The 14,938-nt window shown below is 41.0% G+C and overlaps 1 protein-coding gene across 1 annotated transcript in view; it reads right to left on the minus strand.

Annotated features, from left to right (window-relative positions):
* The window catches only part of lrrc4ba (leucine rich repeat containing 4Ba), a 57,381-nt gene extending 42,944 nt beyond the window's left edge, over nt 1-14,437 (minus strand). Inside the window, exon 1 of the mRNA XM_017495950.3 lies at nt 14,348-14,437. The gene's annotated coding sequence lies outside the window, so the exon portion shown is untranslated. The remainder of the gene's footprint in view (nt 1-14,347) is intronic.
* Nucleotides 14,438-14,938: the final 501 nt, after the last annotated feature.

The raw sequence follows: 14,938 nt of genomic DNA on the forward strand, positions 1-14,938 counted from the left end.
GAATTAACATAACGTTTTGATATAAGGTGCAACTGCAGAATGTCTGAAGTGACAGACGTTTTCCTTACTTCGAATGCGGGGGGGGGGGAGAGAAGTAAACGCCCTATTAGAGAAGCCGAGTGTCATCTTCTGCTGCGTATCACGGTTCCATTACGGCGTTTTGTTGCCATGTGGTAACGGTTAGCGCTTACCGTTTAACAGAATGCTCAAAATATATCAACGTGTTTAAAAGGACAAAAAAAATCGACGTTAACTGATCTCCGATAGTGTCGAATTTTTCCCCTTTAAGCAGTTGTGATGATGACCTTCACCATGCCGTGTGATTCCTTCCAGAGAAGGAAGCGTAAATGGCACTTCCTGGTTATATGACATGCTTTTTTTTTTTTTTTTGCTTTGCTACGTCAGCGTTAACGCCCCGCTTTTCTAACGTAAGAAAATAGTGGTTTTATTGTATTATTTCCTTGTAGTGTATTATTGCCAATCAGAAAATTGCAGATAAGTGAATTGTTGCCATATAAGGACACGCTGCAGCTGTAACGCCGTCTTCTAAATTCGCAGAAGAGCTGCGTGCGGTGTTTACGACACGGGACCATATATGGAAATCGTAGCGCGCGGAGATTTACATCCCCGGTAAGAAGTAAAAACAGAGGATCTCTGATCAGATTAAATTTTTGCTAAGATTGATGAATATCTCACACAGTCGTGGTCGTCTTCATCATCATCATCATCATCGTCCGCTTCTTCTACGGTACTGCTTCCTTTAGTGGAAAACAGATTTCCATCCCAACGCCGGCGCAAGTGAACACACGTTGTATTAACACCTGTTTTATATTATTTAAAAATATTTTTTAGCATCACTTCACCGCCTGTGCTTTATTAAGAATTTATTTCAATCAAATGTAATCTTTTGGGGTTTTTTTTTGTTGTTAAAGCTTTAAGATTTCACCCCGGCAGTAGCAGTGAAGCGACGCAGCGAAGCATCTGGAAGCCGTTCATTTTTCAACGAGTCGCAATTTACAGTGACAGACGGCAAATGTTGCACTTAATACAGTCGCGCGTTCACGATCCTGTTTATTTATTTACATTCCGCTAAATGTAATGAACAGCGCACTTCGGAAAGCGGAAACGTTCTCGTGGAAGCCGCGTTAGCCGCGACGGTCGATGCTAGGTGTGATTACAGAATAGTTCTCGCTGTGTGAAGTGTTGTTGGGGTTTGTTTTAGTCATTTATTAGCACATCTGAGGGAAATGTTTATGATCCTGGCAGGTTTGTCTCATTTCTGTTGTGGCTGTGCTTTTATAGGCTCTTCTGACTGTTAAAATAATTGACGGCTAATTGCTAGCAAGCTCGATTGTTATCTTCTGTAATTTTCTGGTTAATTGCGAGTTTAATCGTGTTCGCGAGCACGTAAATGTGCCGTGTTTGTTTGTTTTTTTTTATGTTTTTTGGCCAAGTCGAAAGCACAGAGTGACAGGTTTCCTGACAAAATACAGCCAGAGAGAGAAAGGGGCGTGGCCTGGCGATGCGATAAGGCAGAGATCGAGCAGAGCTCACTGTTATGCAAATGAGAACCCCGGCTAGTAGTGGCAGATTATTTTTCTCACAATTCTTTTTTGAAAGACAGTGCTGTGAAAAAGTATTTGCCCCCACCCTGATTTCTTCCGTTCTTGTGTATGAATAGTTTCAGAAATTAAAACTGAATCTCAGATAAAACAAAGGCGAGCTGAGTAAACACAAAATGCAGTTTTTTAAATGATCATGTTATTTACTGAAGAAGAAAAAACGTTCTCCAATACTAACTGGGCCTGTGTGAAAATGTATTTGCCCCCGTAGTTACTAATTCACAAAATCTATCACACGGCATTGATAATGGGGTTCAGCTGGACGAGACGCAACCAGATCTGATTACTGTAAACCCTGATCAATCACATCTACACTCACATACAACTTTCTCAGCAGCATGGAGTTGGTTAAAAGGTCTTACCCAGTAACACTACGCTTAGATTCCAGAAATGATGAGGAAGAAGGTGATTGAAGTACATCAGTCTGGGAAGGGTTACAAAGCTATTTCAGAGGCTCTGGGACTCTAAAGAACCACAGCGAGAGCCGTTATCTCCAAACGGAGAAACTCAGCACAGGAGTGAACCTTCTCAGAAGTGACCGACCTTCCAAAATTCCTCCAAGAGCACAGCGACGACTCATCTAGGAAGTCACAGAAGAGGCAAGGACAACATCAAAGGACCTACAGGCCTCTCCTGCATCAATAAAGGTCAGTGTTCATGACTCCACGATCAGAGAGACACTGGGGGAACACGGCTCCATGGAAGAGTGGCGAGGTGAAAACCACTGCTGACCCAGAACAACATTAAGACTCGTCTGAATTTCACCAAAACACACCTTGATGATCCTCAAACCTTTTGGGAGAATGTTCTGTGGACTGATGAGTGGAAAGTGGAACTGTTTGGAAGACAGGAGTCCCGTCACATCTGGCGTAAACCAAACACCGAATTCCACAAAAAGAACATCATACCTACGGTCAAGCATGGTGGAGGAAGTGTGATGGTGTGGGGATGCTTTACTGCTTCAGGGTCTGGGCAACTTGCAGTAATTGAGGGAAACATGAATTCTGCTCTCTACCAGAAAATCCTAAAGGAGAATGTCCGGTCTTCAGTCATTCTCAAGCGCAACTGAATTATGCAGCAAGACAACGATCCAAAGCACAGGAGGCGCTCCACCTCTGAATGGCTCAAAAAAGGCTAAAATTTGGTTCGGTTGTAGTTATTGCTGCTAAAGGCGGCACAACCAGATTTTAGGTTTAAGGGAGCAAATAGTTTTTCCACATGGGTGATAGGTGTTGGATAACTTTCCTTTTGCTTCAATAAAATAAATAAGTAAATAAATAACTGTAAACCGTATCGCGTGTCTACTCGGGTCTTTGTTTTACGTTGCACTTCGTTTGAAGATCTAAAACGATTTAGTACGAGATATACTCAAAAACAGAAGAAATCAGGATGGGTCGCTAATACTTTTTCACGGCACTGTAGATCAGAAACCGATTGATCTGTCGCTTCGTTTATCGCTAACGCACCAAGAAACGTTTTAACGGCCGGATTTCTTTCACTGTGAATTTAATCCCGACGTCTCCTGAAGACGCCAGAACAACCCGGGACGCCGCGTTACGCCCCGTTCGCTCGCGAATCATTAAAACCGGGTTAACATAGACCCGGGACGCACGTTCGGACACGCCAAATGAAAGAAACAGGTCACTAGTGCTAGCTAGACCGGTGTAACCATAGTAACACGGACTAGCAATCAACGTGTAGCGATCGGAGTGACCCGAGGCGGGAAATAAAAGCGTGAGTGCAGAGTTAATGCTCGTCATACATCCCTGAACGGCCGACAAGCTGCGTTCCAAATCATCAGCCGCGGCCTCGCTAAACGTCCCGAGGGTATTCCACGAGGAGAGTGAAGAAAAGTGCCAAAGTGCCCTTTTACTTTTACGCTCCTGAGAGCATAAAACTCCCGACCCCTCAGTGTTCCGCAGCTGCTGACTACAGACTCGTAAAATCCTTTATTCGTACTTTTTTCTTTTTTACTTTTAGCATTTAATAATAAAACTAGGCAGACTGCATTCTTTTAATAATTCTCATAATGCGTACTATTCGATTCATTATTTAAATATTTGTCGAAATGTATTGTTTTAACTAATAACTATTATGTTATTGATTGATTGATTTTTAAAATGATATTTATAATCGAATGTTCAGGCAACTCTCCAGCGACTGATGGAGATTCTACATGTAGAATAATGAACACCGCGACACAAACACTGTAAACAGTATGTAAACGGAAGTAATATTCTACTTGTTTGTGATGAATTTAACGCGCACCTATGATGGTTTTTCAGATATGACCTTTCACGTAGTGTGTTATACACGTGGCTGTTTGTGAACGTAAAAAACGTCTGCGAAGTTTCAAAATCCAAAGCGCAGGACAAACGGACTTACCGACTCGCCAAAGACGGAACCGATTCTGAACAGCTGAGACGACTCGTCAGTGATTCCTTCCTGTACTAAGCTACGTAGGTTTGTAACAAAAAAGCTGAGACTCGTTACGGTAGTGGGCGTTTCCTTTTTGAAATACACTGACAGCGGTAGATCGATCACGACAGACTGGGACGTCTGACCAATCAGAGCAGAGTAAGCTCTCTGAAAGGAGGAGTTTAGAACGAATCATTTCGAACGGATCATTTAACGAGTCGTTTGTGACACTGGGGGGAATAACGGTAACGCTGCGGTTTAAATGATGAGCACGTTAAAGTGTTTTTTTCACCTCGGATGCACGTACGAGAGCTTTAAACAAAATTAGGCACGTTTCAAACCATAATAGGTGCGCTTTAACACTTAAACGCGGTAAAAATACAGGCGATCGTGCGGTATATCGGTGCAAAAAAAGAGAATTAGATCAAGAAATGAGATCACGTCGTTCACAATAACGCTTCATTTTATACTTTTGCTTTTTTTTTTTCTCTGCACTTCCTGTTTAAAGTGCCATTATTCCTGTTACACCTATTTGTTTAATTAAAAAAACAACAACATATAATTAATTAATTGCTTATAATATGTATATTCATTTCTCACCTTGTATTATGTACTGTAATAACTCTGGATTTAAATGGACACGTGTGCTATTTTAATTGTATTATTATTATTATTATTATTATTATTATTATTATTATTATTATTATTATTATTATTATTATTTAAATCTCTTGCATCTGACCTGACTGTAATTTTATTCATGGCCACAAAGCACATTTTTATACGCCAGCTTGAGCCTGGGCCAGAGAAGTGTGCATTTTCACCGACTGCGCTGTGAGATTTATTGGAAGTGGAGAAGTCGAGTCGCGTGTATTAACACCGGAGACGCTTCCTGATGGTGTAATGGCGTCCTGGACGCAGCCCCAGTCTACAGATTTACTCATCGGACAGACGCTTTTATCCAAAAACGATTTACAGGTGAAGCAGAATCCAAGAGCCGAGCCGGGATTTAAACTCACAACCTTCACAAGTCAGAGATAAAACTAAAGGAGCAGTTCACACAGCGAACGCGCCTCAGCCCCACCAGACCTGGAAGAAATGTGGAAAAAATTCGCATTTTCCTACTATATATATATATATATAGGATTTGCTCTCGTATTATATCTCATATATGTATGTTGTTGTTGTTGTTGTTGTTTTTACAAATATTTTCCTATGGAATATATATATATATATATATTCACAAGCTCTGTATATTTTTTCCTCAAAAACACCAGATTTGTCTTCACACCGTTTCTGTTTCCGCTCAAATCGCGTCCACGTCTTAGAGGAAAAGAAAAACACGTTTATTTCATTCAGTTTTAATTCAACTAATTATTAAACAACAACATATTTCACTCATAATCTATCTATCTATCTATCTATCTATCATCTATCTTAGTATTTCCATATTTACTATATATATATATATATATATATATATATATATATATATATATATATATATATATATATATATATATTATTCATAATAGATCTGTTATTATAAATATTACATTCACGTCATGTTTTCATGATGAGATTAATGATTAAGAGCAAGATTTTCATCACACATTTATTTGGACTATTTTTAAACGTTTGGAAATTATTCCTTGAAGAGATCTTTATTATTATTATTATTATTATTATTATTATTATTATTATTATTATTATTATTATTATTATTATTATTGTTTATTTATTTATTTATTTACAAAAAATATTTCTAGAGAGAATTTTGAGGATTTTTTTTTTTTTTTTTTTTTTTTAAATACACCACTGTGTAAAAAGAACAGTAATGACACGTGTAGGATCGATCAGGATGGAAGAATAAAAATATAAATAAACAAAACAGAAAAAATTAATCCTACTACTACTACTACTACTACTACTACTACTACTACTACGAAGAAGAAGAAGAAGAAGAAGAAGAAGAAGAAGAAAATGCAAAGTTTAATGTAATCGTGCACATAAACAGAGAAAGATTTAAAGCAGCAAAAGAAAATTTAAACAATAATTACTTTGTGGTATTTCTTTGTCCTTTTCTTCCATACAGCCTAATCTTCCTTATTTCTGGCATCAGTAAAAAGAGGTGAGCATAAAGGTAAACAAAAAAACAACAACAATCATGTTAGTCCATTTCTGTCCACTTGTCTCCCGTGATTCCTCAGGATTGTCCAACTACACGAGTGCCTGAAGAACCCACGATTATAAAGTCTAATAACGCCCTTGTGTCCATGACAACAATATCATACATCATATATCGTGACACATCGTAGAACTGATTATCAGCCCGAGTAGATTTGATTTTCTTGCTAATTCGTGTCAGGTTCCGTCCTGCGGGAGACGAGTGAAGGTCGGAGACGTCCTGCTGGATTTCTGTCCAAATGTCAACCTCTGATACTGGAGTCAGCGTGCGCCGAGAAGCGACCGTACAAACAATACACGGCTCCACGCCACGGCGCGGCGGAATTCTGTACTCCGATTGGTCAGACGGGTTTTCTATAACCGCAGCTCTGACAGTAGCGCAGCCGCAAATCACGGCGTTGTTTCTAACGGATGTGCTCGTTCGAATACGTCACCGTTTCTATAGCAACAGATTTCATTCACATGAAACGTGGACGGTGAGGGACGACCGTTTATAGCTGCGTTTATAACGTGAGTGAGAACTTGTTTCGCAGACGTTCCGCAACGTTAAACGTGACAATAGATGGATAAACGGTATCGAGTTCTTCTTTAATAAATACAAAAAAATTAGAGTGGCGTAAGAGGAATAAATCCAGTCTGAGGTGCTGACAGTGACCCCGCTTCACATCTGTCCACATTACGCCACACAGGCGTCCGATAGTTTCCCATAACAGCTCTATAAAAGCCAGCACACCTGCTGAAACGACTTGCCTTTTAAGGAAAATGGGCGGGCCAGATAGGGTTCTGTTCTAGCTAGGGGGCGGGGTTAATTCTGAGCTGGAATAAATGTAAAAACTTTCCGCAGTAAAAAAGTGAAGATGATCCATTATGTGTCCAAATGGCAAGTTACAGCCGCGGTGTGTTTGACATCATTTCTGGAAACGATTTTGAGAGTTACGTACCGCAGCTTTAATATGAAATAATGAATTAAACAGAGCAAATCATGACCGAATTTATTTCAAATGTTTAATGCTGGCGCGTAGGAGTGGGCAGTGTAGCGGAAATATATCCTATCACGCTACATTACAGCCATACGTGAAGATATTTACGTTACATACGATATTTATCATAGATTATAGGTGCTAACAAACTAACAGGAAAACTGTTTCTTTCTAAATATCTCTAAAAAATATTCCACGTAACATCTGATGAATCCACATTCGGAAACATTCTCAAATATCATGTTTAGAGTGTAGATTTTCTGCTAAAATAGAACAAAAAAAAAATGCTTTCAATTCATTTTCAAAACACGTACGGACTGAACCGACGATACACAGATGACTTTTGTAGACGTTTAGTAAAAGTCTTGAACTTGAAATCTGAATGATTGTTTTATTTATGCGTATATGAAACGATACGTGTTTGTTTTGCGGAAATAAAACGGAAAAAGAAAAGAAAAAAAAAGTTTTTTTTTTGTTTGTTTTCCGTTTTAAAAAAAAATTTAGAGTGGAAAAAAAGATAATACTTAAAAACAAAAATGAGAAAAAATTTTTAAAAATGTAAAAAATTAATAAATAAATGTAATGCTTGTTTATTAATGATATTAATGAATAAATAATAATGAATTTAAAAAATAAAAGATTATAATGTAGATTTTTGTATGAAATCGGCTGCTCCCGATCCGAGTCCGCGTTTCGGAACCGCGTTTCAGAACCACACTCTCGCACGGATAAAACTGTCCATGGAAACTGGAACGAATACGAAGCTGCCAGAAAACTGAAAAACAACGTAGTGACCTCAGAGGAGTGCACACTAAACATGAAGTCCACTTACACACACACACACACACACACACACACACACACACACACACACGGATGTGTATCTGGTATCAGGCAGTGTGAAGGAAGAAGAAGTTCCTGGTTTCTGTAGGAAACGTGAAAGCGTGCTTTAGCAGCGCACGCCTGCGTTCTCCAGGCCGCAGTGCCGGAAACCGAGCCAAGCCGAGCGTGGATTTCGGTTCCTGAGGGATTCGAGATTCAGGCTGAGCCGAGCCAAGCCTCGTGCCAATCTCCCACAACGTTACCCGCGATGTCATCAGCCTCGGCTCGGCCCGATTCCACACACAGAGACGCACTTCATGTCCTCCTGAGTCTCTAATCTCCGTCCAGGGCTCGGAGCTGAGCGACACGCCGCCGATTTCACGTCACTCACTTCCAGCAGAGATGACAGAGCGAGCGCGGAGATGGATATTTTACAGCTTAGAGGTGATGTGTTTCAGCTGAGGGGTTCAGGTGTGTGTGTGTGTGTGTGTGTGTGTGTGTGTGTGGACTCAGGGCCAGGTGTGCAAGACATTTAAACCTTTTCTCACATGTGCATGTGTGCACACGTGTGTGTGTGTGTGTGTGCGTGTGTGTGTGTGTGTGTGTGTGTACATGAGATCATCATACTAATTGTGGATGAGTAAACAAACCGGATTTATAATTAAACGTCTCTTCAGTCTGATTACTTCATTAATTAAACCTCCACCTTTGATTTATTTCCCTAAATATTATGGCGTGTCAGGAGCAGGGTTTAAATGTCGACGATAACAGAGGCAGTCTTTTTTTTATTTTTAAACAAACAAATTTATTATTATTATTATTATTATTATTATTATTATTATTATTATTATTATTATTATTTAAATGTTAGTTCATGATGTCATTTCCGTGTTGTCCCCTGAAGGCGCTCTGCAGGAAAAACGACACGTTAATAAAGAAATGAAGACCTGAAACGTGTAAAATTGTTATTTAGAACAACGATCCGCAGCGGGACTTCAGCATCAGACGGTCGGAGGAACTACAGTTTAAGGTTAATACTTTAATACTTTAAGGGTTTATCTATAAAGGTAAAGATATGTGAGATTCTAAAGAGCAAAACATGACGGTAAAGATGAATAAACTTAAAGTATTTACCCACAAATAAATAAATGCATAAATAAATAAATTATGAATAAATGATTGATCTCATGTTTTTATTTGTTTTTTTATTTGTTTGTTTGTTCCAAATAAATATACCACAGAGACATGCTATGGAGTTCATTTATTATTTTAGCCTTTAACAGTTTCTTCCATTATTATTATTATTATTATTATTATTATTATTATTATTATTATTATTATGATTATGAGAGTGTTTCATAACAATATTATTATACATAATATATTATAATTATAGCATCAAATGGTTGGGAAAAAAACTACTTTTTATATTATTTATATTTATTCATTCATTCATTCCAAAAATAAAAATAAAAAATACCACAGAGACGTGACTTGGAGTTTATTTATTAAGTTATTTTCATTTATTATTATTATTATTTTTTTAAATGATTATGTATTTTTATATTTTCTAATCTTGCCTTTATAATTCATCAGTTTTGATCATTTCCATCATTCAGATAATGATCATTATTGTTACTGCGGCTGTTACGGATTGCTCTTCTTGTTTTCATTTGGGCTCCTCGACGTGCTAGCGAGCAAGCTAAACAAACAAACAAACAAACAAACAAACAAACAAAAATCACGTAGTCACTTGGTTGAAGCGCCGGTTCTAAACGTCCAAATATACAATATTACGTCTACATACATCCAGAACACACAAAGCAGTGTGAGATAAGAAGAGAAGAGATAAATGTTGTGATGATGTGACGCTAATTTCACACTAAACTACCAAACACGTGAATGTTCATCTAAGAGCTTGTAGGGATTAGAGTGTGTGTGTGTGTGTGTGTGTGTGTGTGTGTGTGAGTCGAGTATGCTGATTCTCCATCACCCTGATTTCCGCCCACTTACACGCCATTTTCATCCGTCACTTCCCGGCGTCGCCCCTTTAATCACGATCTGCTTATTTACAGCTCATTTAGGAGAAAACGGAGGAAAACGCCGCACTAGGTGCGGAGTTTGTCGCGATCTGGATGTCATCGCGTATGCAGACGGTCGTAGGAGGCCGGAGGGGACAGACGGCGAGGAGCAGACAAATCGGGAGCGATGAGGTCATTAACAGAATTATTCATAAATCTGGCTAGAGCGTTCACCTCCGACTGAGCAGCAGATAAAAACCGACGGCCGGCGAACGCAGCATTTTAAAACTGTTCCTTCACATTAGCGCGGATTTCTAAACACAGCCATGAGGCGTGGAGGTTTCATCGGATTAAAGTCTCTTCGGAGCAGCGACGCCTCCACGACACTCGCTAATCTCTGCAACACCAGCAGAAGGAAACGTGGTGTTTACCAGCAGCGCTGCCGTTTTTCTCCCTGCGCGTCTCCGCAAACCAGTCGTATTTTAAATGAATCTGTTCGTCTGACATTCCGAAACGCCAGTTGCCAAGGGAACTCGTCTTCGAAGGACGAGTTCCTCCACTTTGTGCAAGCGCTCGCTTTCCCTTCCTGTGTGCTCTCGACCTAATTACAGTCACAGGACACACTAACCCAATCAACACCAGCACCAGCACCAACACAGACTGGGTGTGTAGAACCTTTCACTCTGGGATATTTACTCGGTCGATCATTTTTTTTTCTAGAACGTTCTAGAACAAAGTGAGAGCTTGAAAGAGATGGAGAATGTTGTGTATCGAAGCGGTGTTTGATGGAGAATGCACCAGGATGGAGAATTTGAGTGTTTATTGAGCATGTTTGGGAGTAAGATGGAGTAAGTAAGGCGCTGTTGGTGTTTGATGTAGCACGTCGGTACATTTTGGTGTTTGCTAAAGAATGTTGGTTTTGGTAGAAAATTCAAGAACCGATTGGTGTTTGATGGACCAAGTTGGTGAATTTTAGTCTTTGATGAAGGCATGCTTTATTTTTTGGTGTACACGCTAAGAACCTGTTGGAGTTTACTGGAGCATTTTGGTGTTTGATAAAGGCATGTTGGTTTTGGGGGGAAATAAGAACCTGTTGGAGATTGACGCTGGAGAAGAAGGTTGGTGTTTGACGCTGGAGAAGAAGGTTGGAGATTGACGCTGGAGAAGAAGGTTGGTGTTTGACGCTGGAGAAGAAGGTTGGAGTTTGACGCTGGAGAAGAAGGTTGGAGTTTGACGCTGGAGAAGAAGGTTGGTGTTTGACGCTGGAGAAGGTTGGAGATTGACGCTGGAGAAGGTTGGAGTTTGACGCTGGAGAAGAAGGTTGGTGTTTGACGCTGGAGAAGAAGGTTGGAGATTGACGCTGGAGAAGGTTGGAGTTTGACGCTGGAGAAGAAGGTTGGTGTTTGACGCTGGAGAAGAAGGTTGGAGTTTGACGCTGGAGAAGAAGGTTGGAGTTTGACGCTGGAGAAGAAGGTTGGTGTTTGACGCTGGAGAAGAAGGTTGGTGTTTGACGCTGGAGAAGAAGGTTGGAGTTTGACGCTGGAGAAGGTTGGAGATTGACGCTGGAGAAGAAGGTTGGAGATTGACGCTGGAGAAGAAGGTTGGAGATTGACGCTGGAGAATGTTGGAGTTTGGTGGGAAATGTATCAACGTATCAGTGCTTAATGCTGAACAGTTTTCATGTTCACTGGGAAATGTTTGATGTACGTTCCGATGTTTGAGAATCAGATTGTTTGGCGGAGAACGGATGGAGAACACGCTGGAGAGTTGTAGTATTTGAATGAGCCTGTTACTTTGGACGGACAGTGCTTGAGAATTTTAGTGTTTGTCGCAAAATACTGATGTCTGTTGAGGTGTACTGAAGAACATTGGTGCTTGATGGAAATCTTTGTTTTTTTTAATCTCAGAAGATGTCGGTGTTTGACGTAGAATACTGTAGAATGTTGGCGATTGAGGGGGAAATGTAACGGAAAGTTGGTGTTTGCTGGAGAATTTCGGCGTCTGTGGATGTTCGATGAAGAACGTTGGTGTCTGATGGAGAACAATAGAGATTCTTGGTGTTGTGTGAAGAATGTAAGAGCTCGCTGAATGTTGGATGGTGTATAGTGGAAAACGTTGGTGTTTTGCTTGGACGATAATACGGATTGTTGACGTCCGGTGTGAAGCCAAGAAACGCGGTTGGTGTTTGATGAAAGGAGAATGTCGGGGTACTTCGGCGTTTGTTGGGAAATCGTGAGTGGACCAGCGTGCGATGGAGAATGTTGGCGTTTGGTGCAAACACGTAAGGACGTGGTGAATGAAGAACGTTAGCATTGGGTTGGTTAGCATTAAATTGCCTCTTGCTGGAGAGCACCAGTGTTTGGTGGAAGATCCAAGAATTTATAGAAGATAAATGGAGACTGTTGACGTTTATGAACAGTGACGGTTTCTGGTGGAGAACTGACGCATGATTGCTTTTTAATGACGTTAATGTTTGATAAAGAACGTTGATGTTTCCAGAGATTTCTAGAAGTCTCCGCTGTATTTTCTGCTGTCAGAGATCATTAACTACACACTTTAATAATGTAGAACATTCTTCAGTAGTCCCTCTAAAGGACGCTTAAAGCCTCCGTATGCGTTTTCCAATCCGACTCTCTGCGTCGTAGAAAACCACGAACGCTTAACGATCCACTGAACCCTTGAGAAACCTTTGCAGAACCTTTTCCCCCTTAACAGTGCGTGCATTCACTGGGTACGTGTGAATTATTCCTGCTCATTATTTTCTGCTTAACACCTAGATGTTTAACATTTAGCTTCTTGTAACTTGGTACACTCTTTTTTTTTTTTTTAAATGGTTCTTTAAGGGTTCATTAGATAATCAAGGGTTCGTAACCTCCTAAAACAGTGCTACTTTGACTCCTTCTGGTAAGGAAGCGTCAGCCAAAAAACAGTTACAGAACCAGCTGCTCTGATCTTTGTACCAACGCAGCTAGAAGACACGACGCTACACCGATTTCAGTTGATAAAAGGAAAGCTTTAAAGCTTTGAGCGATACGCTGACCTATAAGAGTGGTCATCTGACTTCCTAATGAAGACGCATCTTCCTGCAGCGTTCAACACCCCGTCGAGTTGCTACAAAACACGCTGCATAGGATCTCCACACGCCGGGCTGGAGACCAAAGACCTACAAGGCAAGATGGCCTCTTGAGAACCTTTGTGAAGGTTCCTCGAGCCGTTCCTCTGGAAAGCTCCCATCCGAAACGGTCCCGAAGCATCAAACTATCCGACTACGAATTCAGAATCGAATCCGACTCGCTTTCTAATCCCTCGGCCGGTCGCTTCCAGTCCGATCCACATCGCAGCCTGCTAATTAGGAGCTCTACAGCCTTCCATTAACCCTTCGGTTCAGGTTCGAGAGCTGTTGAACGACAAAAACTCCCAACTCCAGCAGGTAAAAACAAACAACAACAACAACAACAACAAAAACCCCTCGACCTCATCAGCACACGATGCAACAACAGGTCGAACCGCAGTAAAACGCACCGCACGATGAACATCCAAATCATCAGCCTCCCTTTGAGGAAGTTTAAGTCTAGACAACAAGGCCAGCGATGTGCAGCCATGGCGCAGCAGTGTGACACACACATCACCACGGCATGGCGTGCACAACTGGAACATCTGCATGCCTCAGAACGCACAGCGCTGCACAAAATCTCAATTAAAATACATGCCAATTAAAACAGATACTGCTTCAGACGCGCGCGCGAGCACGCACGGTATATACGAGACGCGCGGTTAACATTAACGTGCAAATTTCTCTGCAACGCTTTATCCACGCGTACGTGAGGGGCGCGCGCCAGGCGCACGTTATTCCCCATTTCACACTTTTAAATGAGAAATCCATTTCCCCCCTCATGCATCCCGTTATTCCAGTACATGGGAGAAAATTTCAGGAAAGCAGCAGTAAATGTCTCGTGCGTGTATGTGTGTGTGTGTGTGTGTGTGTGTTGATTTGGGTCTGCGTTATTGAAGCATGTTTGCGACGCAAATGCGCAGGTTTTTCTTCTTCTTCTCCTTCTTTTTCTTCTTCTTCCACGCGTTAACAACGCATTTAAATTAATTCATTAATTAAATAAATAAAAATCCCCGTGTGCGAATCGTAGGCACGTCCACGCGCTCGTCTGATCTGATCCGCACTAAATCATCATCATCATCATCATCATCATCATCATCATTTTCATCCGCGGAATAAAAACAAACACACAAGCTGATAGGTCCAGCTTTAGAAACTCGGCGATGGGAAGTGACCCGCGCTTACCGTGATGATTAGCTTCTCCAGACCAAAAATCCTTCCATCAGGGAGAAAAAGAGAGCAAGTTCATGACCAACATCCTCCATCCTCAGTGTCCTGTTTCTCTCTGTCTTCTCTCTCTCTCTCTCTCAGCTCGAACCCCTCCTCTCTCTCTCTCTCTCTCGCTCTCTCTCTCTCTCCTCCCCTTTCTCCATTTTTTTTTTTTTACTTGCTCCCTCTTTCCTTCATAGTGGCAGGTCATACGGAACGCAGACGATGAAGATGATGAGGATGATGATCACCAGCTTTACTCTTCTGCTGAATAACATATGCGTACGCTGGAGAACAGATGCACCGTGCGAGAGCTTACGAAACCATACGATGCTCTCTGAAACATCAGCCTGAAGACATATGGAGCACGAACATGCGACACCTGATGATTATTTACTCCAAAGAACGCATATGCGTGTGGAATAAGAGGCATTAAAGCGTCGGTATGAATTCCAAGCATTAAAGCTGCAGTCACCGATTCGGGACGTGAATGATACAGGGAAATAAATCAACAGCCCACGCGGTGTGACGGAGCCATCGTGTTTTATTCCTCTTACACCACAGCAG

Source organism: Ictalurus punctatus, chromosome 2 (genome assembly GCF_001660625.3).
Source record: "Ictalurus punctatus breed USDA103 chromosome 2, Coco_2.0, whole genome shotgun sequence".
Lineage (NCBI taxonomy): Eukaryota > Metazoa > Chordata > Actinopteri > Siluriformes > Ictaluridae > Ictalurus > Ictalurus punctatus.